Source organism: Ochotona curzoniae, unplaced genomic scaffold (assembly GCF_017591425.1).
Source record: "Ochotona curzoniae isolate NIBS_2020 unplaced genomic scaffold, NIBS_Ocur_1.0 contig_3176, whole genome shotgun sequence".
NCBI classification, from domain to species: domain Eukaryota; kingdom Metazoa; phylum Chordata; class Mammalia; order Lagomorpha; family Ochotonidae; genus Ochotona; species Ochotona curzoniae.
In genome coordinates this window covers 931-24,833 of record NW_024465746.1, presented here as the reverse complement: position 1 = coordinate 24,833, position 23,903 = coordinate 931, and the positions used below count along the sequence as shown (strand labels likewise).

At 72.6% G+C, this 23,903-nt stretch overlaps 7 non-coding genes and 4 pseudogenes across 7 annotated transcripts; all 11 read right to left on the bottom strand.

The window, feature by feature from the left end:
* Window positions 1–1,242: 1,242 nt before the first annotated feature.
* On the bottom strand, window positions 1,243–1,361 carry LOC121155835. The gene has a single exon (XR_005883740.1). It is a non-coding gene; the product is annotated as a 5S ribosomal RNA (ribosomal RNA).
* Window positions 1,362–3,062: 1,701 nt separating this feature from the next.
* Window positions 3,063–3,181, bottom strand: LOC121155824. The gene has a single exon (XR_005883733.1). It is a non-coding gene; the product is annotated as a 5S ribosomal RNA (ribosomal RNA).
* Window positions 3,182–4,906: 1,725 nt separating this feature from the next.
* LOC121155830 lies at window positions 4,907–5,025 on the bottom strand. Its single transcript, XR_005883739.1, has one exon. It is a non-coding gene; the product is annotated as a 5S ribosomal RNA (ribosomal RNA).
* A 1,736-nt stretch (window positions 5,026–6,761) lies between these two features.
* On the bottom strand, window positions 6,762–6,881 carry LOC121155822. Its single transcript, XR_005883731.1, has one exon. It is a non-coding gene; the product is annotated as a 5S ribosomal RNA (ribosomal RNA).
* Window positions 6,882–8,647: 1,766 nt separating this feature from the next.
* On the bottom strand, window positions 8,648–8,767 carry LOC121155823. Its single transcript, XR_005883732.1, has one exon. It is a non-coding gene; the product is annotated as a 5S ribosomal RNA (ribosomal RNA).
* A 1,762-nt stretch (window positions 8,768–10,529) lies between these two features.
* Window positions 10,530–10,649, bottom strand: LOC121155826. Its single transcript, XR_005883735.1, has one exon. It is a non-coding gene; the product is annotated as a 5S ribosomal RNA (ribosomal RNA).
* A 3,654-nt stretch (window positions 10,650–14,303) lies between these two features.
* LOC121155836 lies at window positions 14,304–14,423 on the bottom strand (annotated as a pseudogene).
* Window positions 14,424–18,023: 3,600 nt separating this feature from the next.
* LOC121155812 lies at window positions 18,024–18,142 on the bottom strand. The gene has a single exon (XR_005883722.1). It is a non-coding gene; the product is annotated as a 5S ribosomal RNA (ribosomal RNA).
* A 1,728-nt stretch (window positions 18,143–19,870) lies between these two features.
* On the bottom strand, window positions 19,871–19,986 carry LOC121155831 (annotated as a pseudogene).
* A 1,683-nt stretch (window positions 19,987–21,669) lies between these two features.
* On the bottom strand, window positions 21,670–21,784 carry LOC121155834 (annotated as a pseudogene).
* A 1,714-nt stretch (window positions 21,785–23,498) lies between these two features.
* On the bottom strand, window positions 23,499–23,614 carry LOC121155833 (annotated as a pseudogene).
* Between the last annotated feature and the right edge of the window lie 289 nt (window positions 23,615–23,903).

Genomic DNA, 23,903 nt, shown 5'->3' with positions numbered 1-23,903 from the left:
GCACCCACGGGGTCCCAGACACCCAGCCCCGGCGGGCCCCGCCCGTGGAGACCTGGGGGCCCCGGGGACGCTCCCCGCTCCCCATCCCACCCCTCTCCCACCCCCACCCCTTCCCCCACAGCCACCCTCACTCCCACCAAGCAAGCAAGCAAGCAAGCAAGCAGCAAGCAAGCAAGCAAGCAATCAGCCACGCCGGGCACCACCACGGGTCGGGGACCGGGCACCGGGGTCGCCGCGCCGCGCCGCACGGCCCACTCCAGCGCACGGGGTCACCCTCACCCACCGACTGATGCACACACGCACGCACAGGCCAGCACGCAGGGACCCCACTCGCTGGCCAGCACGCAGGCAGCAGGCACGCACTCAGTCCTACACCACCCACAGGCTTCGAGGCACAGGAGGGATTTCGGTCCACAGGGCAGGTTTGCCCACGCCACAGTGGGGCGCCTGGGCATCCCCTACACCCACGGGCGGGACTGCTGCGGCGGGTGTCTGCGGTGGGGGTGTGTCTGCGGGGGCCGGGGGAGGGTTGCCGGCCGGCCGGGTGGGTGGGGGAGGGGGTCCCTCGGGTGGGCTCTGGCAGGTGGCGTGCAGGCAAGGTTCTCCCCAGGCCTGGCACAGGACCACTGAGTGTGCGTGCAGGCGGGCCCTGCGCAGTGGCGAGCCTGGGCTGGCGAGGTGGTGCTGCTGTTGGTGCTGTTGGGGGCTGGCTGCGGGCGCTGTGTGCCCTGGAGGGGCCCGATTCCGGGTGTGGGTGTGGGTGTGGGTGTGGGTGTGGGCAGGTGGCCAGGGAGGCTGCGGGCCGAGGGCAGATGGTGGCGTGGCGTGGCGTGAGTGTGTGCGTGCTTGGCAGAAGAGGTTGGCTGGGCGGCTGTGTGTGTGTGTGTGGCAGGTGGCTGTGCAGGGTAGGGCGGGCTGGGGCGCTGGCTAGTGTGTGTGGGGCCTCGGGGTGGACACCGTTGCAGGCGGCGGTGGCGGCGGGCCCCTGGGTTGCATGGGGCGTGGGAGGCGTGTGGCGGAGCGCTGGGAGAGCAGCAGCAGCAGGCAGGGAAGGGAAGGGAAGCTGGGCAGGCCAGAGCAGGTAGGCAGGCAGGGTAGCAGTGGCAGGGCAAGCAGGCCGGGCGCTGGTGGTGTGCCGGGGTTCCGAGCTGGTCGGGGGTGTGGGCTGGGGCTGGGTGGGCGAGCGGGGCGGGCAGGCAGGCTGGCAGGAAAAGGAGGGAGCGGGCATGGGCTGGGGGCAAAAGCCTACAGCACCCGGTATTCCCAGGCGGTCTCCCATCCAAGTACTAACCAGGCCCGACCCTGCTTAGCTTCCGAGATCAGACGAGATCGGGCGCGTTCAGGGTGGTATGGCCGTAGACGACACACGCCGCCTCACAGCCGCTCTTCAGCCTGCTGCCGCCCCTGCCCGCCCTCCGCGCTGCCCTGCCCTGCCCTGCCCTGCCCTGCCCCACCGCCCGCCCAAGCCCGCCCTCCACCCCTGCTGCTGCGCTGCTGCTGCTGCTGCTGCACCACCTGCTGCGCCCTGCCCGCAGCGCCAGGCCAACACCGGCCCACCTCCTGCTTCAGCGGCCCCCAGGACACTCCAGCTCTCTTCCCAGGCCGCCTCCCCCTGCCCGCAGCCAGGGCGCCTCACCGCGCACCCCCCGCACCCCGGCATTCTCCTCGTCCCTCCCGCCTCCCGCAGCTGGGGAGGAGGCACCGCCGCCGGAGAGGGCTGGAGGGGTGGCCTTCGCGGCCGGGCTTCCAGGGGGCGCCTCACACTGCTGCGCCCTGCCCTCCTACGGCTGGGCACGACGCTGGGAGCCCCGGCAGCTGGCACACGCCCCAGCAGCCCGCTCCGCCCGCCCGCCCGCACACCACGGGGTCCCAGACACCCAGCCCCGGCGGGCCCGCCCGTGGAGACCTGGGGCCCCGGGGACGCTCCCCGCTCCCCATCCCAGCCCCTCTCCCCCCCCCCACCCCTCCCCCCACAGCCACCCTCACTCCCACCAAGCAAGCAAGCAAGCAAGCAAGCAAGCAAGCAAGCAGCAATCAGCCACGCTGGGCACCACCACGGTCGGGACCGGGCACCGGGGTCGCCGCGCCGCGCCGCACGGCCCACTCCAGCGCACGGGGTCACCCTCACCCACCGACTGATGCAACACGCACGCACAGGCCAGCACGCAGGACCCACTGCTGGCCAGCACGCAGGCAGCAGGCACGCACTCAGTCCTACACCACCCACAGGCTTCGAGGCACAGAGGGATTTCGGTCCACAGGGCAGGTTTGCCCACGCCACAGTGGGGCGCCTGGGCATCCCCTACACCCACGGGCGGGACTGCTGCGGCGGGTTGTCTGCGGTGGGGGTGTGTCTGCGGGGGCCGGGGGAGGGTTGCCGGCCGGCCGGGTGGGTGGGGGAGGGGGTCCCTCGGGTGGGCTCTGGCAGGTGGCGTGCAGGCAAGGTTCTCCCCAGGCCTGGCACAGGACCACTGAGTGTGCGTGCAGGCGGGCCCTGCGCAGTGGCGAGCCTGGGCTGGCGAGGTGGTGCTGCTGTTGGTGCTGTTGGGGCTGGCTGCGGGCGCTGTGTGCCCTGGAGGGGCCCGATTCCGGGTGTGGGTGGTGTGGTGTGGGGTGGGTGTGGCAGGTGGCCAGGGAGGCTGCGGGCCGAGGGCAGATGGTGGCGTGGCGTGGCGTGAGTGTGTGCGTGCTTGGCAGAAGAGGTTGGCTGGGCGGCTGTGTGTGTGTGTGTGGCAGGTGGCTGTGCAGGGTAGGGCGGGCTGGGGCGCTGGCTAGTGTGTGTGGGGCCTCGGGGTGGACACCGTTGCAGGCGCGGTGGCGGCGGGCCCTGGGTTGCATGGGGCGTGGAGGCGTGTGCGGAGGTGGAGAGCGCAGCAGGCGGGGGAGGGAAGCTGGGCAGGCCAGAGCAGGTAGGCAGGCAGGGTAGCAGGTGCAGGGCAAGCAGGCGGGCGCTGGTGGTGTGCCGGGGTTCCGAGCTGGTCGGGGGTGTGGGCTGGGGCTGGTGGGCGAGCGGGGCGGGCAGGCAGCCAGGAAAAGGAGGGAGCGGGCAGGGCTGGGGCAAAAGCCTACAGCACCCGGTATTCCCAGGCGGTCTCCCATCCAAGTACTAACCAGGCCCGACCCTGCTTAGCTTCCGAGATCAGACGAGATCGGGCGCGTTCAGGGTGGTATGGCCGTAGACGACACACGCCGCCTCACAGCCGCTCTTCAGCTGCTGCCGCCCTGCCCGCCCTCCGCGCTGCCCTGCCCTGCCCTGCCCTGCCCTGCCCTGCCCCACCGCCCGCCCAAGCCCGCCCTCCACCCTGCTGCTGCTGCTGCTGCTGCTGCTGCACCTGCTGCCGCCCCTGCCCGCAGCGCCAGGCCAACACCGGCCCACCTCCTGCTTCAGCGGCCCCCAGGACACTCCAGCTCTCTTCCCAGGCCGCCTCCCCCTGCCCGCAGCCAGGGCGCCTCACCGCGCACCCCCCGCACCCCGGCATTCTCCTCGTCCCTCCCGCCTCCCGCAGCTGGGGAGGAGGCACCGCCGCCGGAGAGGGCTGGAGGGGTGGCCTTCGCGGCCGGGCTTCCAGGGGGCGCCTCACACTGCTGCGCCCTGCCCTCCTACGGCTGGGCACGACGCTGGGAGCCCCGGCAGCTGGCACACGCCCGCATGCCCGCCCGCCCGCCCGCCCGCACCCACGGGGTCCCAGACACCCAGCCCCGGCGGGCCCCGCCCGTGGAGACCTGGGGGCCCCGGGACGCTCCCCCGCTCCCCATCCCACCCCTCTCCCACCCCCACCCCTTCCCCCACAGCCACCCTCACTCCCACCAAGCAAGCAAGCAAGCAAGCAAGCAAGCAAGCAAGCAATCAGCCACGCTGGGCACCACCACGGGTCGGGACCGGGCACCGGGGTCGCCGCGCCGCGCCGCACGGCCCACTCCAGCGCACGGGGTCACCCTCACCCACCGACTGATGCACACACGCAGCACAGGCCAGCACGCAGGGACCCCACTCGCTGGCCAGCACGCAGGCAGCAGGCACGCACTCAGTCCTACACCACCCACAGGCTTCGAGGCACAGGAGGGATTTCGGTCCACAGGGCAGGTTTGCCCACGCCACAGTGGGGCGCCTGGGCATCCCCTACACCCACGGGCGGGACTGCTGCGGCGGTGTCTGCGGTGGGGGTGTGTCTGCGGGGCCGGGAGGGTGACGGGGGTTGCCGGCCGGCCGGGGGGGGGGGGGGGGGGGGTCCCTCGGGTGGGCTCTGGCAGGTGGCGTGCAGGCAAGGTTCTCCCCAGGCCTGGCACAGGACCACTGAGTGTGCGTGCAGGCGGGCCCTGCGCAGTGGCGAGCCTGGGCTGGCGAGGTGGTGCTGCTGTTGGTGCTGTTGGGGGCTGGCTGCGGGCGCTGTGTGCCCTGGAGGGGCCCGATTCCGGGTGTGGGTGTGGGTGTGGGTGTGGGCAGGTGGTGTGGCAGGTGCCAGGGAGCTGCGGGCCGAGGGCAGATGGTGGCGTGGCGTGGCGTGAGTGTGTGCGTGCTTGGCAGAAGAGGTTGGCTGGGCGGCTGTGTGTGTGTGTGTGGCAGGTGGCTGTGCAGGGTAGGGCGGGCTGGGGCGCTGGCTAGTGTGTGTGGGGCCTCGGGTGGACACCGTGCAGGCGGCGGTGGCGGCGGCCCCTGGTTGCATGGGCGTGGGAGGCGTGTGGCGAGCGCTGGGAAGCAGCAGCAGCAGGCAGGGGAATGGGAAGGGAAGCTGGGCAGGCCAAGAGCAGGTAGGCAGGCAGGGTAGCAGTGGCAGGGCAAGCAGGCCGGGCGCTGGTGGTGTGCCGGGTTCCGAGCTGGCGGGGGTGTGGGCTGGGGCTGGGTGGGCGAGCGGGCGGGCAGGCAGGCTGGCAGGAAAAGGAGGGAGCGGGCATGGGCTGGGGCAAAAGCCTACAGCACCCGGTATTCCCAGGCGGTCTCCCATCCAAGTACTAACCAGGCCCGACCCTGCTTAGCTTCCGAGATCAGACGAGATCGGGCCGCGTTCAGGGTGGTATGCCGTAGACGACACACGCCGCCTCACAGCCGCTCTTCAGCCTGCTGCCGCCCCTGCCCGCCCCCGCGCTGCCCTGCCCTGCCCTGCCCTGCCACTGCCCTGCCCTCCACCGCCCGGCCCCCCAAGCCCGCCCTCCACCCGCACGCCCTGCTGCTGCTGCCACCTGCTGCCGCCCCTGCCCGCAGCGCCAGGCCAACACCGGCCCACCTCCTGCTTCAGCGCGCCCCCAGGACACTCCAGCTCTCTCCCAGGCCGCCTCCCCCTGCCCGCAGCCAGGGCGCCTCACCGCGCAACCCCCGCACCCCGGCATTCCTTCCTCGTCCCTCCCGCCTCCCGCAGCTGGGGAGGAGAGGCACTCCAGCCGCCCGGAGAGGGCTGGAGGGGTGGCCTTCGCGGCCGGGCTTCCAGGGGGCGCCTCACACTGCTGCGCCCTGCCCTCCTACGGCTGGGCACGACGCTGGGAGCCCCGGCAGCTGGCACACGCCCGCATGCACGCCGCCGCCCGCCGCACCCACGGGGTCCCAGACACCGCAGCCCCGGCGGGCCCCGCCCGTGGAGACCTGGGGGCCCCGGGACGCTCCCCGCTCCCATCCCACCCCTCTCCCACCCCCACCCCTTCCCCCACAGCCACCCTCACTCCCACCAAGAAGCAAGCAAGCAAGGCAGCAGCAAGCAAGCAATCAGCCACGCTGGGCACCACCACGGGTCCGGGACCGGGCACCGGGCGTCGCCGGCGCCGGCGCGCCGCACGGCCAACTCCAGCGCACGGGGTCACCCTCACCCACCGACTGATGCACACACGCACGCACAGGCCAGCACGCAGGCCCCACTGCTGGCCGACGCAGGCAGCAGGCACGCACTCAGTCCTACACCACCACAGGCTTCGAGGCACAGGAGGGATTTCGGTCCACAGGGCAGGTTTGCCCAGGCCACAGTGGGGGCGCCTGGGCATCCCCTACACCCACGGGCGGGAGCTGCGGCGGGTGTCTGCGGTGGGGGTGTGTCTGCGGGGGCCGGGGAGGGTTGCCAGGGCCGGCCGGGGTTGGGTGGGGGAGGGGGTCCCTCGGGTGGGCTCTGGCAGGTGGCGTGCAGGCAAGTTTCTCCCCAGGCCTGGCACAGGACCACTGAGTGTGCGTGCAGGCGGGCCCTGCGCAGTGGCGAGCCTGGGCTGGCGAGGTGGTGCTGCTGTTGGTGCTGTTGGGGGCTGGCTGCGGGCGCTGTGTGCCCTGGAGGGGCCCGATTCCGGGTGTGGGGTGTGGGTGTGGGTGTGGGCAGGTGGTGTGGGCAGGTGGCCAGGGAGGCTGCGGGCCGAGGGCAGATGGTGGCGTGGCGTGGCGTGAGTGTGTGCGTGCTTGGCAGAAGAGGTTGGCTGGGCGGCTGTGTGTGTGTGTGTGGCAGGTGGCTGTGCAGGGTAGGGCGGGCTGGGGCGCTGGCTAGTGTGTGTGGGGCCTCGGGGTGGACACCGTTGCAGGCGGCGGTGGCGGCGGGCCCCTGGGTTGCATGGGCGTGGGAGGCGTGTGGCGGAGCGCTGGGAGCAGCAGCAGCAGCAGGGAAGGGAGGGAAGCTGGGCAGGCCAGAGCAGGTAGGCAGGCAGGGTAGCAGGTGGCAGGGCAAGCAGGCCGGGCGCTGGTGGTGTGCCGGGGTTCCGAGCTGGTCGGGGGTGTGGGCTGGGGCTGGGTGGGCGAGCGGGGGCGGGCAGGCAGGCTGGCAGGAAAAAGGAGGGAGCGGGCATGGGCTGGGGGCAAAAGCCTACAGCACCCGGTATTCCCAGGCGGTCTCCCATCCAAGTACTAACCAGGCCCGACCCTGCTTAGCTTCCGAGATCAGACGAGATCGGGGCGCGTTCAGGGTGGTATGGCCGTAGACGACACACGCCGCCTCACAGCCGCTCTTCAGCCTGCTGCCGCCCCTGCCGCACCTCCGCGCTGCCCTGCCCTGCCCTGCCCTGCCTCGCCCTAGCCCCACCGCGCCCTCCAAGCCCGCCCTCCACCCCTGCTGCTGCGCCTGCTGCTGCTGCTGCTGCACCTGCTGCCGCCCCTGCCCGCACGCCAGGCCAACACCGGCCCACCTCCTGCTTCAGCGGCCCCCCAGGACACTCCAGCTCTCTTCCCCAGGCCGCCTCCCCCTGCCCGCAGCCAGGGCGCCTCACCGCGCACCCACCCGCAACCCCGGCATTCTCCTCGTCCCTCCCCGCCTCCCGCAGCTGTGGGGAGGAGGCACCGCCGCCGGGAGAGTGGCTGGAGGGGTGGCCTTCGCGGCCGGGCTTCCCAGGGGGCGCCTCACACTGCTGCGCCCTGCCCTCCTACGGCTGGGCACGACGCTGGGAGCCCCGGCAGCTGGGCACACGCCCGCATGCCCGCCCGCCCGCCCGCCCGCACCCACGGGGTCTCCCAGACACCCAGCCCCGGCGGGCCCCGCCCGTGGAGACACTGGGGGCCCCGGGGAACGCTCCCCGCTCCCACCATCCCACCCCTCTCCCACCCCCACCCCTTCCCCCACAGCCACCCTCACTCCCACCAAGCAAGCAAGCAAGCAAGCAAGCAAGCAAGCAAGCAAGCAATCAGCCACGCTGGGCACACACCACGGGTCGGGACCGGCACCGGGGTTCGCCGCGCCGCGCCGCACGGCCCACTCCAGCGCACTGGGGTCACCCTCACCCACCGACTGACTGCACACACGCACGCACAGGCCAGCACGCAGGGACCCCACTCGCTGGCCAGCACGCAGCGCAGGCACGCACTCAGTCCTAACACCACCCACAGGCTTCGAGGCACAGGAGGGATTTCGGGTCACAGGGCAGGTTTGCCACGGCCACAGTGGGGGCGCCTGGGCATCCCCTACACCCACGGGCGGGACGGCTGCGGCGGTGTCTGCGGTGGGGGTGTGTCTGCGGGGGCCGGGGGAGGGTTGCCGGCCGGCCGGGTGGGGGGGGGAGGGGGTCCCTCGGGTGGGCTCTGGCAGGTGGCGTGCAGGCAAGGTTCTCCCCAGGCCTGGCACAGGGACCACTGAGTGTGCGTGCAGGCGGGCCCTGCGCAGTGGCGAGCCTGGGCTGGCGAGGTGGTGCTGCTGTTGGTGCTGTTGGGGGCTGGCTGCGGGCGCTGTGTGCCCTGGAGGGGCCCGATTCCGGGTGTGGGTGTGGGTGTGGGTGGGGGCAGGTGGGTGTGGGCAGGTGGCCAGGGAGGCTGCGGGCCGAGGGCAGATGGTGGCGTGGCGTGGCGTGAGTGTGTGCGTGCTTGGCAGAAGAGGTTGGCTGGGCGGCTGTGTGTGTGTGTGTGGCAGGTGGCTGTGCAGGGTAGGGCGGGCTGGGGGCGCTGGCTAGTGTGTGTGGGGCCTCGGGGTGGACACCGTTGCAGGCGGCGGTGGCGGCGGGCCCCTGGGTTGCATGGGGCGTGGGAGGCGTGTGGCGGAGCGCTGGGAGAGCAGCAGCAGCAGGCAGGGGAAGGGAAGGGAAGCTGGGCAGGCCAGAGCAGGTAGGCAGGCAGGGTAGCAGGTGGCAGGGCAAGCAGGCCGGGCGCTGGTGGTGTGCCGGGGTTCCGAGCTGGTCGGGGGTGTGGGCTGGGGCTGGGTGGGCGAGCGGGGCGGGCAGGCAGGCTGGCAGGAAAAGGAGGGAGCGGGCATGGGCTGGGGGCAAAAGCCTACAGCACCCGGTATTCCCAGGCGGTCTCCCATCCAAGTACTAACCAGGCCCGACCCTGCTTAGCTTCCGAGATCAGACGAGATCGGGCGCGTTTCAGGGTGGTATGGCCGTAGACGACACACGCCGCCTCACAGCCGCTCTTCAGCCTGCTGCCGCCCCTGCCCGCCCTACCGCGCTGCCCTGCCCTGCCCTGCCCGTGCCCTGCCCCACCGCCCGCCCAAGCCCGCCCTTCCACCCCTGCTGCTGCTGCTGCTGCTGCTGCTGCTGCACCACTGCTGCCGCCCCTGCCGCAGCGCCAGGCCAACACCGGCCCACCTCCTGCTTCAGCGGCCCCCAGGACACTCCAGCTCTCTTCCCAGGCCGCCTCCCCCTGCCCGCAGCCAGGGCGCCTCACCGCGCACGGCCCCCGCACCCCGGCATTCTCCTCGTCCCTCCCGCCTTCCCGCAGCTGGGGAGGAGGCACCGCCGCCAGAGAGAGGGCTGGAGGGGTGGCCTTCGCGGCCGGCTTCCAGGGGGCGGCCTCACACTGCTGCGCCCTGCCCTCCTACGGCTGGGCACGACGCTGGGAGCCCCGGCAGCTGGCACACGCCCGCATGCCCGCCCGCCCGCCCGCCCGCACCCACGGGGTCCCAGACACCCAGTCCCCGGCGGGGCCCCGCCCGTGGAGACCTGGGGGCCCCGGGGACGCTCCCCGCTCCCCATCCCCCCCCCTCTCCCACCCCCACCCCTTCCCCCACACGCACCCTCACTCCCACCAAGCAAGCAAGCAGCAAGCAAGCAAGCAGCAAGCAAGCAATCAGCCACGCTGGGCACCACCACGGGTCGGGACCGGGCACCGGGGTAGCAGGCGCGCGCGCGCGCCGCACGGCCCACTCCAGCGCCCACGGGGTCACCCTCACCCACCGACTGATGCACACACGCACGCACAGGCCAGCACGCAGGACCCCACTCGCTGGCCAGCACGCAGGCAGCAGGCAGCGCACTCAGTCCTACACCACCCACAGGCTTCGAGGCACAGGAGGGATTTCGGTCCACAGGGCAGGTTTGCCCACGCCACAGTGGGGCGCCTGGGCATCCCCTACAACCCACGGGCGGGACTGCTGCGGCGGGTGTCTGCGGTGGGGGTGTGTCTGCGGGGGCCGGGGGAGGGTTGCCGGCCGGCCGGGTGGGTGGGTGGGGAGGGGGTCCCTCGGGTGGGCTCTGGCAGGTGGCGTGCAGGCAAGGTTTCTCCCCAGGCCTGGCACAGGACCACTGAGTGTGCGTGCAGGCGGGCCCTGCGCAGTGGCGAGCCTGGCTGGGCGAGGTGGTGCTGCTGTTGGTGCTGTTGGGGGCTGGCTGCGGGCGCTGTGTGCCTGGAGGGGCCCGATTCCGGGGTGTGGGTGGGTGTGGGTGTGGGCAGGTGGTGTGGGCAGGTGGCCAGGGAGGCTGCGGGCCGAGGGCAGATGGTGGCTGCGTGGCGTGGCGTGAGTGTGTGGCGTGCTTGGCAGAAGAGGTTGGCTGGGCGGCTGTGTGTGTGTGTGTGGCAGGTGGCTGTGCAGGGTAGGGCGGGCTGGGGCGCTGGCTAGTGTGTGTGGGGGCCTCGGGGTGGACACCGTTGCAGGCGGCGGTGGCGGCGGCCCTGGGTTGCATGGGGCGTGGGAGGCGTGTGGCGGAGCGCTGGGAGAGCAGTAGCAGCAGGCAGGGGAAGGGAAGGGAAGCTGGGCAGGCCAGAGCAGGTAGGCAGGCAGGGTAGCAGGTGGCAGGGCAAGCAGGCCGGCGCTGGTGGTGTGCCGGGGTTCCGAGCTGGTCGGGGGTGTGGGCTGGGGCTGGGTGGGCGAGCGGGGCGGGCAGGCAGGCTGGCAGGAAAAAGGAGGGAGCGGGCACGGGCTGGGGGCAAAAGCCTACAGCACCCGGTATTCCCAGGCGGTCTCTCCATCCAAGTACTAACCAGGCCCGACCCTGCTTAGCTTCCGAGATCAGACGAGATCGGGCGCGTTCAGGGTGGTATGGCCGTAGACGACACACGCGCCTCACAGCCGCTCTTCAGCTGCTGCCGCCCTGCCCGCCCTCCGCGCTGCCCTGCCCTGCCCTGCCTGCCTGCCCGTGCCCCACACGCTCCGCCCAAGCCCGCCCATCCACCCCTGCTGCTGCTGCTGCTAGCTGCTGCTGCTGCACCGCTGCCCGCTGCCGCCCCTGCCCGCAGCCGCCAGGCCAACACCGGCCCACCTCCTGCTTCAGCGGCCCCCAGGACACTCCAGCTCTCTCTTCCCAGGCCGCCTCCCCCTGCCCGCAGCCAGGGCGCCTCACCGCGCACCCCCCGCACCCCGCATTCTCCTCGTCCCTCCCGCCTCCCGCAGCTGGGGAGGAGCACCGCCTGCCGGAGAGGGCTGGAGGGGTGGCCTTCGCGGCCGGGCTTCCAGGGGGCGCCTCACACTGCTGCGCCCTGCCCTCCTACGGCTGGGCACGACGCTGGGAGCCCCGGCAGCTGGCACACGCCCGCATGCCGCCCGCCCGCCCGCACCGCACCGGCACCGTGGCCCAGACACCCAGCCCGCCGAGCGGCCCCGCCCGTGGAGACCTGGGGGCGCCCGGGGACGCTCCCCCGCTCCCCATCCCACCCCTCTCCCACCCCCACCCCTTCCCCCACAGCCACCCTCACTCCCACCGACAGCAAGGCAAGGACAAGCAAGCAAGCAAGCAAGCAAGCAATCAGCCACGCTGGGCACGCACGACGGGTCGGGACCGGGCACCGGGGTCGCGCGGCCACGCCGCACGGCCCACTCCAGCGCACGGGGTCACCCTCACCCACCGACTGATGCACACGACGCACGCACTGCACAGGCCAGCACGCAGGAGCCCCACTCGCTGCCAGCACGCAGGCAGCAGGCACGCACTCAGTCCTACACCACCCACAGGCTTCGAGGCACAGGAGGGATTTCGGTCCACAGGGCAGGTTTGCCCACGCCACAGTGGGGGCGCCTGGGCATCCCCTACACCCACGGGCGGGACTGCTGCTGCGGGTGTCTGCGGTGGGGGTGTTGTCCTGCGGGGGCCGGGGAGGGTTGCCGGCCGGCTCGGGTGGTGGGTGGGGGAAGGGGGGTCCCTCGGGTGGGCTCTGGCAGGTGGCGTGCAGGCAAGTTTCTCCCCAGGCCTGGCACAGGACCACTGAGTGTGCGTGCAGGCGGGCGCCTGCGCAGTGGCGAGCCTGGGCTGGCGAGGTGGTGCTGCTGTTGGTGCTGTTGGGGGCTGGCTGCGGGCGCTGTGTGCCCTGGAGGGGCCCGATTCCGGGGTGTGGGTGTGGGTGTGGGTGTGGGCAGGTGGGTGTGGGCAGGTGGCCAGGGAGGCTGCGGGCCGAGGGCAGATGGTGGCGCGTGGCGTGGCGTGAGTGTGTGTGCGTGCTTGGCAGAAGAGGTTGGCTGGGCGGCTGTGTGTGTGTGTGTGGCAGGTGGCTGTGCAGGGTAGGGGCGGGCTGGGGCGCTGGCTAGTGTGTGTGGGGCCCTCGGGGTGGAGCACCGTGCACGCGGCGGTGGCGGGCGGGCCCCTGGGTTGCATGGGGCGTGGGAGGCGTGTGGCGGAGCGCTGGAGAGCAGCAGGCAGCAGGCAGGGAAGGGAAGGGAAGCTGGGCAGGCCAGAGCAGGTAGGCAGCAGGGTAGCAGGTGGCAGGGCAAGCAGGCCGGGGCGCTGGTGGTGTGCCGGGGTTCCGAGCTGGTCGGGGTGTGGGCTGGGGCTGGGGGTGGAGCGAGCGGGGCGGGCAGGCAGGCAGGAGAAAAGGAGGGAGCGGGCATGGGCTGGGGGCAAAAGCCTACAGCACCCGGTATTCCCAGGCGGTCTCCCATCCAAGTACTAACCAGGCCCGACCCTGCTTAGGCTTCCGAGATCAGAGATCGGCGCGTTCAGGGTGGTAATGCCGCGTAGACGGCACACACGCCGCCCTCACTAGCCGCGCTTCACAGCCTGCTCGCCGCCCCGCCCGCCCCTCACGCGCATGCCCTGCCCTGCCCTGCCCCCGCCCGCCCTGCCCCACCACGCCCGCCCAAGGCCCGACCCTCCACCCCTGGGCTCTGCTGGCTGCTGCTGCTGCTGCTGCTGCAACCACCTGCTGGCCGCCCCTGCCCGCAGGGCGCCAGGCCAACACCGGCCCACCTCCTGCTTCACGGCCCCCAGGACACTCCCAGCTCTCTTCCCAGGCCGCCTCCCCCTGCCCGCCAGCCAGGGCGCCTCACCGCGCACCCCCCGCACCTCCGGCATTCTCCTCGTCCCCCGCCCCCGCAGCTGGGGAGGAGGCACCGCCGACGAGAGGGCTGGAGGGGTGCCTTCGCGGCCGCTTCCGGGGGCGCCTCACACTGCTGCGTCCCTCCCTCCTACGGCTGGGCACGACGCTGGAGCCCCGCAGCTGGCACACGCCGCAATGCCCGCCCGCCCGCCCGCCCGCACCCACGGGGTCCCACACACCCAGCCCCGGCGGGCCCCGCCGCGTGGAGACCTGGGGGCCCCGGGACGCTCCCCGCTCCCCCATCCCACCCCTCTCCCCACCCCACACCCCTCCCTCCCACAGCCACCCTCACTCCCACCAAGCAACAGCAAGCAAGCAACAAGCAAGCAAGCAAGCAACAGCCACCTGGGCACCACGACACGGTCGGGACCGGCACCGGGGGTCGCCGCGCCGCGCGCACGGCCCAACTCCAGCGCACGGGGTTCACCCTCACCCACCGACTGATGCACACACCACGCACGCCAGCAGCAGGACCCACTCGCTGGCCACACGCAGGCAGCGGCAGCACTCAGTCCTAACACCACCCAACAGCTTCGAGCACAGAGGGATTTCGGTCCACAGGCAGGTTTGCCCACGCCACAGTGGGGCGCCTGGGCATCCCCTACACCCCACGGGCGGACTGCTGCGCGGGTGTCTGCGTGGGGGTGTGTCTGCGGGGCCGGGGAGGTGCCGGTCCGGCCGGTGGGTGGGGATGGGTCCCTCGGGTGGGCTCCTGGCAGGTGGCGGGCAGGCAAGGTTCTCCCCAGGCCTGCACAGGACCACTGAGTGTGCGTGCAGGCGGCCCTGCGCATGGCGAGCCTGGGCTGGCGAGGTGGTGCTGCTGTTGGTGCTGTTGGGGCTGCTGCGGGCCTGTGTGCCCTGGAGGGCCCGATTCCGGTTGGGTGTGGGTGTGGGTGTGGTGGGAGGTGGTGTGGGCAGTGGCCAGGAGGCTGCGGGCCGAGGGCAGATGTGGCGTGGCGTGGCGTGAGTGTGTGCGTGCTTGCAGAAGAGGTTGCTGGGCGGCTGTGTGTGTGTGTGTGGCAGGTGGCTGTGCAGGTAGGGCGGGCTGGGGCGCTGGCTAGTGTGTGTGGGGGCCTCGGGGTGGACCACCGTTTGGCAAGGCGGCGGCTGTGGCGGCGGGCTCCCTGGGGTTGCATGGGCGTGGGAAGGCGTGAGGCGGAGCGCTGGAGAAGCAGCAGGCAAGCAGGCAGGGGAAGGGAAGGGAAGCTGGGGACAGGCCAGAGCAGGTAGGCAGGCAGGGTAAGCAGGTGCAGGGCAAGCAGGCCCGGGCGCTGGTGGAGTGCCGGGGTTCCGAGCTGGGTCGGGGGTGTGGGCTTGGGGCCTGGGGTGGGCGCGCGGGGCGGGCAGGCAGGCTGGCAGGGAAAAGAGAGCGGGCATGCGGCATGGCTGGGGGCAAAAAGCCTAACAGCACCCGGTATCCCAGGCGGTCTCCCATCCAAGTACAAACCAGGCCCGACCCTGCTTAGCTTTCCGAGATCAGACGAGATCGGGCGCGTTTCAGGGTGGAATGGGCGTAGAACGACACACGCCGCCTCACAGCCGCTCTTCAGCCTGCATGCCGCCCCTGCCTGCCCGCCCTCCGCGCTGCCTCTGCCCTGCCCGGCCCTGCCCCTGCCCTGCCGCCCCACCGCCCGGCCCAAGCCCGCCCTCCAACCCCTGCTGCTGCTGCTGCAGCTGCTGCTGCACCTGTCTGCCAGCCCCTGCCCGCAGCGCCAGGCCAACACCGGCCCACCTCCAGCTTTTCAGCGTGGCCCCAGGACACTCCAGCTCTCTTCCCAGGCCGCCTCCCCCTGCCCGCAGCCAGGGCGCCTCACCGCGCCATCCCCCCGGCACCCCGCATTCTCCTCGTCCCTCCCGCCTCCCGAGCTGGGAGGAGGCACCCCGCCGGAGATGGCTGGAGGGGTGGCCTTCGCGCCTGCTTCCAGGGGCCCTCACACTGCTGCGCCCTGCCCTCCTACGCTGGGCACGATCGCTGGAGCCCCGGCAGCTGGCACACGACCGCATGCCCCCCGCCCGCCCCCCGCACCCACGGTCCCAACACCCAGCCCCGGCGGGCCCCGCCGCTGGAGACCTGGGGCCCCGGGGACGCTCCCCGCTCCCCATCCCACCGCTCCTCCCACCCCCACCCCTTCCCCCCACAGCCACCCCTGCCCTCCCACCAAGCAAGCAAGCAAGCAAGGCAAGGCAAGCAAGCAGCAGCAATCAGCCACGCTGGGCAACCACCACGGGTCCGGGACCGAGGGCACCGGGGTCCGCCGCGCCGCGCGCGCACGGCTCCACTCCAGCGCACGGGGTCACCCTCAACCCACCGACTGATGCACACACGCAACGCACAGGCCAGCACGCAGGGACCCCCACTCGGCTGGCCAGCACGCAGGCAGCAGCACGCACTCAGTCCTACACCACCCACAGGCTTCGACACGGGGATTTCGTCCACAGGGCATGTTTGCCCACGCCACAGTGGGGCGCCTGGGCATCCCCTACACCCACGGGCGGGACTGCTGCGGGGTGTCTGCGGTGAGGGGTGTGTCCTGCGGGGGCCGAGGGGAGGGGTTGCCGGCCGGCCGGGTGGGTGTGGGTGAGGGGTCCCTCGGGTGGGCTCTGGCAGGTGGGTGCAGGCAAGGTTCTCCCAGGCCTGGCACAGGACCACTGAGTGTGCGTGCAGGCGGGCCCTGCGCAGTGGCGAGCCTGGGCTGGCGAGGTGGTGCTGCTGTTGGTGCTGTTGGGGGCTGGCTGCGGGCGCTGTGTGCCCTGGAGGGGCCCGATTCCGGGGTGTGGGTGGGGGTGTGGGTGTGGGCAGGTGGGTGGGGCAGGTGGCCAGGGAGGCTGCGGGCCGAGGGCAGATGGTGGCGTGGCGTGGCGTGGTGTGAGTGTGAGTGTGTGCGTGCTTGGCAGAAGAGGTTGGCTGGGCGGCTGTGTGTGTGTGTGTGGCAGGTGGCTGTGCAGGGTAGGGCGGGCTGGGGCGCTGGCTAGTGTGTGTGGGGCCTCGGGTGGACACCGTTGCAGGCGGCGGTGGCGGCGGCCCCTGGGTTGCATGGGGCGTGGGAGGCGTGTGGCGGAGCGCTGGGAGAGCAGCAAGCAGCAGGCAGGGGAAGGGAAGGGAAGCTGGGCAGGCCAGAGCAGGTAGGCAGGCAGGGTAGCAGTGGCAGGGCAAGCAGGCGGGGCGCTGGTGGTGTGCGGGGTTTCCGAGCTGGTCGGGGGTGTGGGCGGGGGCTGGGTGGGCGAGCGGGGCGGGCAGGCAGGCTGGCAGGAAAAGGAGGGAGCGGGCATGGGCTGGGGGCAAAAGCCTACAGCACCGGTATTCCAGGCGGTCTCCATCAAGTACTAACAGGCCGACCTGCTTAGCTTCCGAGATCAGAGATCGGGCGTTCAGGGTGGTATGGCGTAGACGACACACGCGCCTCACAGCCGCTCTTCAGCCTGCTTGCCGCCCCTGCCGCCCTCACGCGCTGCCCTGCCGCTGGCCCTGCCCTTGCCCTGCCCCACCGCCCGCCCAAGCCCGCCTCCACCCCTGCGCTGCTGCTGCTGCTGCTGTGCTGCTGACCACCTGCTGCGCCCCTGCCCGCAGCGCCAGGCCAACACCGGCCCACCTCCTGTTCAGCGGCCCCAGGACACTCCAGCTCTCTTCCAGGCCGCCTCCCCCTGCCGCAGCCAGGCGCCTCACCGCGCACAACCCCGCACCCGGCATTCTCCTCGTCCCTCCCGCTCCCGCAGTGGGGAGGAGGCACCGCCGCCGGAGAGGGCTGGAGGGGTGGCCTTCGGGCCGGGCTCAGGGGGGCCTCACACTGCTGCGCCCTGCCCTCTACGGCTGGGCACGACGCTGGGAGCCCCGGCAGCTGGCACACGCCCGCATGCCCGCCGCCCGCCCGCCCGCACCCACGGGGTCCCAGACACCCAGCCCGGCGGGCCCGCCCGTGGAGACCTGGGGGCCCCGGGGACGCTCCCCGCTCCCATCCCACCCTCTCCCACCCCCACCCCTTCCCCCACAGCACCCTCACTCCCACCAGCAAGCAAGCAAGCAAGCAAGGCAAGCAAGCAAGCAAGCATCAGCCACGCTGGGCACCACCACGGGTCGGACGGGCACCGGGGTCGCCGCGCCGCGCCGCACGGGCCCACTCCAGCGCACGGGGTCACCCTCACCCACCGACTGATGCACACACGCACGCACAGGCCAGCACGCAGGGACCCACTCGCTGGCCAGCACGCAGGCAGCAGGCACGCACTCAGTCCTACACCACCCACAGGCTTCGAGGCACAGGAGGGATTTCGGTCCACAGGGCAGGTTTGGCCCACGCGCACAGTGGGGCGCCTGGGCATCCCTACACCCACGGGCGGGACTGCTGCGGCGGGTGTCTGCGGTGGGGGTGTGTCTGCGGGGGCCGGGGGAGGGTTGCCGGCGGCCGGGTGGGTGGGGGAGGGGTCCCTCGGGTGGGCTCTGGCAGGTGGCGTGCAGGCAAGGTTCTCCCCAGGCCTGGCACAGGACCACTGAGTGTGGCGTGCAGGCGGGCCCTGCGCAGTGGCGAGCCTGGGCTGGCGAGGTGGTGCTGCTGTTGGTGCTGTTGGGGGCTGGCTGCGGGCGCTGTGTGCCCTGGAGGGGCCCGATTCGGGGTGTGGGTGTGGGTGTGGGTGTGGGCAGGTGGGTGTGGGCAGGTGGCCAGGGAGGCTGCGGGCCGAGGGCAGATGTGGCGTGGCGTGGCGTGGCGTGAGTGTGTGCGTGCTTGGCAGAAGAGGTTGGCTGGGCGGGCTGTGTGTGTGTGTGTGTGGCAGGTGGCTGTGCAGGGTAGGGCGGGCTGGGGCGCTGGCTAGTGTGTGTGGGGCCTCGGGGTGGACACCGTTGCAGGCGGCGGTGGCGGCGGGCCCCTGGGGTTGCATGGGGCGTGGGAGGCGTGTGGCGGAGCGCTGGGGAGCAGAGCAGCAGGCAGGGGAAGGGAAGGGAAGCTGGGCAGGCCAGAGCAGGTAGGCAGGCAGGGTAGCAGGTGGCAGGGCAAGCAGGCCGGGCGCTGGTGGTGTGCCGGGGTTCCGAGGTGGTCGGGGTGTGTGGGCTGGGGCTGGGTGGGCGAGCGGGGCGGGCAGGCAGGCTGGCAGGAAAAGGAGGGAGCGGGCATGGGCTGGGGGCAAAAGCCTACAGCACCCGGTATTCCCAGGCGGTCTCCCATCCAAGTACTAACCAGGCCCGACCCTGCTTAGCTTCCGAGATCAGACGAGATCGGGCGCGTTCAGGGTGGTATGGCCGTAGACGACACACGCCGCCTCACAGCCGCTCTTCAGCCTGCTGCCGCCCCTGCCCGCCCCCCGCGCTGCCCTGCCCTGCCCTGCCCTGCCTGCGCCCACCGCCCGCCCAAGCCCGCCCTCCACCCCTGCTGCTGCTGCTGCTGCTGCTGCTGCTGCACCACCTGCTGCCGCCCCTGCCCGCAGCGCCAGGCCAACACCGGCCCACCTCTGCTTCAGCGGCCCCCAGGACACTCCAGCTCTCTTCCCAGGCCGCCTCCCCCTGCCCGCAGCCAGGGCGCCTCACCGCGCACCCCCCGCACCCCGGCATTCTCCTCGTCCTCCCGCCTCCCGCAGCTGGGGAGGAGGCACCGCCGCCGGAGAGGGCTGGAGGGGTGGCCTTCGCGGCCGGGCTTCCAGGGGGCGCCTCACACTGCTGCGCCCTGCCCTCCTACGGCTGGGCACGACGCTGGGAGCCCCGGCAGCTGGCACACGCCCGCATGCCCGCCGCCGCCCGCGCACCCACGGGGTCCCAGACACCCAGCCCCGGCGGGCCCGCCCGTGGAGACCTGGGGCCGCCGGGGACGCTCCCCGCTCCCCATCCCACCCCTCTCCCACCCCCACCCCTTCCCCCACAGCCACCCTCACTCCCACCAAGCAAGCAAGCAAGAGCAAGCAAGCAAGCAAGCAAGCAATCAGCCACGCTGGGCACCACCACGGGTCGGGACCGGGCACCGGGGTCGCCGCGCCGCGCCGCACGGCCCACTCCAGCGCACGGGGTCACCCTCACCCACCGACTGATGCACACACGCACGCACAGGCCAGCACGCAGGGACCCCACTCGCTGGCCAGCACGCAGGCAGCAGGCACGCACTCAGTCCTACACCACCCACAGGCTTCGAGGCACAGGAGGGATTTCGGTCCACAGGGCAGGTTTGCCCACGCCACAGTGGGGCGCCTGGGCATCCCCTACCCCCACGGGCGGGACTGCTGCGGCGGGTGTCTGGGGGGGGGGTGTGTCTGCGGGGGCGGGGGGGGGGTTGCCGGCCGGCCGGGTGGGTGGGGGAGGGGGTCCCTCGGGTGGGCTCTGGCAGGTGGCGTGCAGGCAAGGTTCTCCCCAGGCCTGGCACAGGACCACTGAGTGTGCGTGCAGGCGGGCCCTGCGCAGTGGCGAGCCTGGGCTGGCGAGGTGGTGCTGCTGTTGGTGCTGTTGGGGGCTGGCTGCGGGCGCTGTGTGCCCTGGAGGGGCCCGATTCCGGGTGTGGGTGTGGTGTGGGTGTGGGCAGGTGGGTGTGGGCAGGTGGCCAGGGAGGCTGCGGGCCGAGGGCAGATGGTGGCGTGGCGTGCGTGGGTGAGTGTGTGCGTGCTTGGCAGAAGAGGTTGGCTGGGCGGTGCTGTGTGTGTGTGTGTGGCAGGTGGCTGTGCAGGGTAGGGCGGGCTGGGGCGCTGGCTAGTGTGTGTGGGGCCTCGGGGTGGACACCGTTGCAGGCGGCGGTGGCGGCGGGCCCCTGGGTTGCATGGGGCGTGGGAGGCGTGTGGGGAGCGCTGGGAGAGCAGCAGCAGCTGGGAAGGGAAGGGAAGCTGGGCAGGCCAGAGCAGGTAGGCAGCAGGGTAGCAGGTGGCAGGGCAAGCAGGCCGGGCGCTGGTGGTGTGCCGGGGTTCGAGCTGGTCGGGGGTGTGGGCTGGGGCTGGGTGGGCGAGCGGGGCGGGCAGGCAGGCTGGCAGGAAAAGGAGGGAGCGGCATGGGCTGGGGGCAAAAGCCTACAGCACCCGGTATTCCCAGGCGGTCTCCCATCCAAGTACTAACCAGGCCCGACCCTGCTTAGCTTCCGAGATCAGACGAGATCGGGCGCGTTCAGGGTGATGGCGTAGACGACACGCCGCCTCACAGCGTCTTCAGCTGCCGCCCTGCCGCCCCCGCGCTGCCTGCTGCCTGCCTGCCTGCCCCCGCCGCCAAGCCCGCCCACCCTGTGTGTGCTGCTGCTGCTGCTGCTGCACACTGCTGCCGCCCTGCCCGCAGCGCCAGGCCAACACCGGCCCACCTCCTGCTTCAGCGGCCCCCAGGACACTCCAGCTCTCTTCCCAGGCCGCCTCCCCCTGCCCGCAGCCAGGGCGCCTCACCGCGCACCCCCGCACCCCGGCATTCTCCTCGTCCCTCCCGCCTCCGCAGCTGGGGAGGAGGCACCGCCGCCGGAGAGGGCTGGAGGGGTGGCCTTCGCGGCCGGGCTTCCAGGGGGCGCCTCACACTGCTGCGCCCTGCCCTCCTACGGCTGGGCACGACGCTGGGAGCCCCGGCAGCTGGCACACGCCCGCATGCGCCGCCCGCCCGCCCGCACCCACGGGGTCCCAGACACCCAGCCCCGGCGGGCCCCGCCCGTGGAGACCTGGGGGCCCGGGGACGCTCCCGCTCCCATCCCACCCCTCTCCCACCCCCACCCCTTCCCCCACAGCCACCCTCACTCCCACCAAGCAAGCAAGCAAGCAAGCAAGCAAGCAAGCAAGCAGCAATCAGCCACGCTGGGCACCACCACGGGTCGGGACCGGGCACCGGGGGTCGCCGCGCCGCGCCGCACGGCCACTCCAGCGCACGGGGTCACCCTCACCCACCGACTGATGCACACGCACGCACAGGCAGACGCAGGGACCATCGCTGGCCAGCAGCAGGCAGGCACGCACTCAGTCCTACACCACCCACAGGCTTCGAGGCACAGGAGGGATTTCGGTCCACAGGGCAGGTTTGCCACGCCACAGTGGGGCGCCTGGGCACCCCCTACACCCCCGGGCGGGACTGCGGCGGGGGGTGTCTGCGGTGGGGGTGTGTCTGCGGGGGCGGGGGGGGGTTGCCGGCCGGCCGGGGGGGGGGGGGGAGGGGGTCCCTCGGGTGGGCTCTGGCAGGTGGCGTGCAGGCAAGGTTCTCCCCAGGCCTGGCACAGGACCACTGAGTGTGCGTGCAGGCGGGCCCTGCGCAGTGGCGAGCCTGGGCTGGCGAGGTGGTGCTGCTGTTGGTGCTGTTGGAGGCTGGCTGCGGGCGCTGTGTGCCCTGGAGGGGCCCGATTCCGGGTGTGGGTGTGGGTGTGGGTGTGGGTGTGGGTGTGGGCAGGTGGCCAGGGAGGCTGCGGGCCGAGGGCAGATGGTGGCGTGGCGTGCGTGAGTGTGTGCGTGCTTGGCAGAAGAGGTTGGCTCGGCGGTGTGTGTGTGTGTGTGGCAGGTGGCTGTGCAGGGTAGGGCGGGCTGGGGCGCTGGCTAGTGTGTGTGGGGCCTCGGGGTGGACACGTTGCAGGCGGCGGTGGCGGCGGGCCCCTGGGTTGCATGGGGCGTGGGAGGCGTGTGGCGGAGCGCTGGGAGAGCAGCAGCAGCAGGCAGGGGAAGGGAAGGAAGCTGGGCAGGCCAGAGCAGGTAGGCAGGCAGGGTAGCAGGTGGCAGGGCAAGCAGGCCGGGCGCTGGTGGTGTGCCGGGGTTCCGAGCTGGTCGGGGGTGTGGGCTGGGGCTGGGTGGGCGAGCGGGGCGGGCAGGCAGGCTGGCAGGAAAAGGAGGGAGCGGGCATGGGCTGGGGCAAAAGCCTACAGCACCCGGTATTCCCAGGCGGTCTCCCATCCAAGTACTAACCAGGCCCGACCCTGCTTAGCTTCCGAATCAGACGAGATCGGCGCGTTCAGGTGGTATGCCGTAGACGACACACGCCGCTCACAGCCGCTCTTCAGCCTGCTGCCGCCCTGCCCGCCTCCGCGCTGCCCGCCGCCCTGCCTGCCCTGCCCTGCCCCACCGCCCGCCCAAGCCGCCCTCCACCCCTGCTGCTGCTGCTGCTGCTGCGCTGACCTGCTGCCGCCCCTGCCCGCAGCGCAGGCCAACACCGGCCCACCTCCTGCTTCAGCGGCCCCCAGGACACTCCAGCTCTCTTCCCAGGCCGCCTCCCCCTGCCCGCAGCCAGGGCGCCTCACCGCGCACCCCCCGCACCCCGGCATTCTCCTCGTCCTCCCGCCTCCCGCAGCTGGGGAGGAGGCACCCGCCGCCGGAGAGGGCTGGAGGGGTGGCCTTCGCGGCCGGGCTTCCAGGGGGCGCCTCACACTGCTGCTGCCTGCCCTCCTACGGCTGGGCACGACGCTGGGAGCCCCGGCAGCTGGCACACGCCCGCATGCCCGCCCGCCCGCCCGCCGCACCCACGGGGTCCCAGACACCCAGCCCCGGCGGCCCCGCCCGTGGAGACCTGGGGCCCCGGGGACGCTCCCCGCTCCCCATCCCACCCCTCTCCCACCCCCACCCCTTCCCCCACAGCCACCCTCACTCCCACCAGAGGCAAGCAAGCAAGCAAGCAAGCAGCAAGCAAGCAATCAGCCACGCTGGGCACCACCACGGTGACGGGACCGGGCACCGGGGTCGCCGCGCCGCGCCGCACGGCCCATCACACGCAGCGCACGGGTCACCCTCACCCACCGACTGATGCACACACGCACGCACAGGCCGCACGCAGGACCCCACGCTGGCCGCACGCAGGCAGCAGGCACGCACTCAGTCCTACACCACCCACAGGCTTCGAGGCACAGGAGGGATTTCGGTCCACAGGGCAGGTTTGCCCACGCCACAGTGGGGCGCCTGGGCATCCCCTACACCCACGGGCGGGACTGCTGCGGCGGGTGTCTGCGGTGGGGGTGTGTCTGGCGGGGGCGGGGGGAGGGTTGCCGGCCGGCGGGTGGGTGGGGGAGGGGGTCCCTCGGGTGGGCTCTGGCAGGTGGCGTGCAGGCAAGGTTCTCCCCAGGCCTGGCACAGGACCACTGAGTGTGCGTGCAGGCGGGCCCTGCGCAGTGGCGAGCCTGGGCTGGCGAGGTGGTGCTGGCTGTTGGTGCTGTTGGGGGCTGGCTGCGGGCGCTGTGTGCCTGGAGGGGCCCGATTCCGGGTGTGGGTGTGGGTGTGGGTGTGGGCAGGTGGTGTGGGCAGGTGGCCAGGGAGGCTGCGGCCGAGGGCAGATGGTGGCGTGGCGTGGCGTGAGTGTGTGCGTGCTTGGCAGAAGAGGTTGGCTGGGCGGCTGTGTGTGTGTGTGTGGGCAGGTGGCTGTGCAGGGTAGGGCGGGCTGGGGCGCTGGCTAGTGTGTGTGGGGCCTCGGGGTGGACACCGTTGCAGGCGGCGGTGGCGGCGGGCCCCTGGGTTGCATGGGCGTGGGAGCGGTGGCGGAGCGCTGGGAGAGCAGCAGCAGCAGGCAGGGGAAGGGAGGGAAGCTGGGCAGGCCAGAGCAGGTAGGCAGGCGGGTAGCAGGTGGCAGGGCAAGCAGGCCGGGCGCTGGTGGTGTGCGGGGTTCCGAGCTGGTCGGGGGTGTGGGCTGGGGCTGGGTGGGCGAGCGGGGCGGGCGGCAGGCAGGCAGGAAAAGGAGGGAGCGGGCATGGGCTGGGGGCAAAGCCTACAGCACCGGTATTCCCAGGCGGTCTCCCATCCAAGTACTAACCAGGCCCGACCCTGCTTAGCTTCCGAGATCAGACGAGATCGGGCGCGTTTCAGGTGGATGGCGTAGACGACACACGCCGCATCACAGCCGCTCTTCAGCCTGCTGCCGCCCCTGCCCCCCTCCGCGCTGCCCTGCCCTGCCCTGCCCTGCCCTGCCCTGCCCCACCGCCCGCCCCAGCCCCCCCTCCACCCCCGCTGCTGCTGCGCTGCTGCTGCTGCACCTGCTGCCGCCCCTGCCCGAGCGCCAGGCCAACACCGGCCCACCTCCTGCTTCAGCGCCCCCAGGACACTCCAGCTCTCTTCCCAGGCCGCCTCCCCCTGCCCGCAGCCAGGCGCCTCACCGCGCACCCCCCGCACC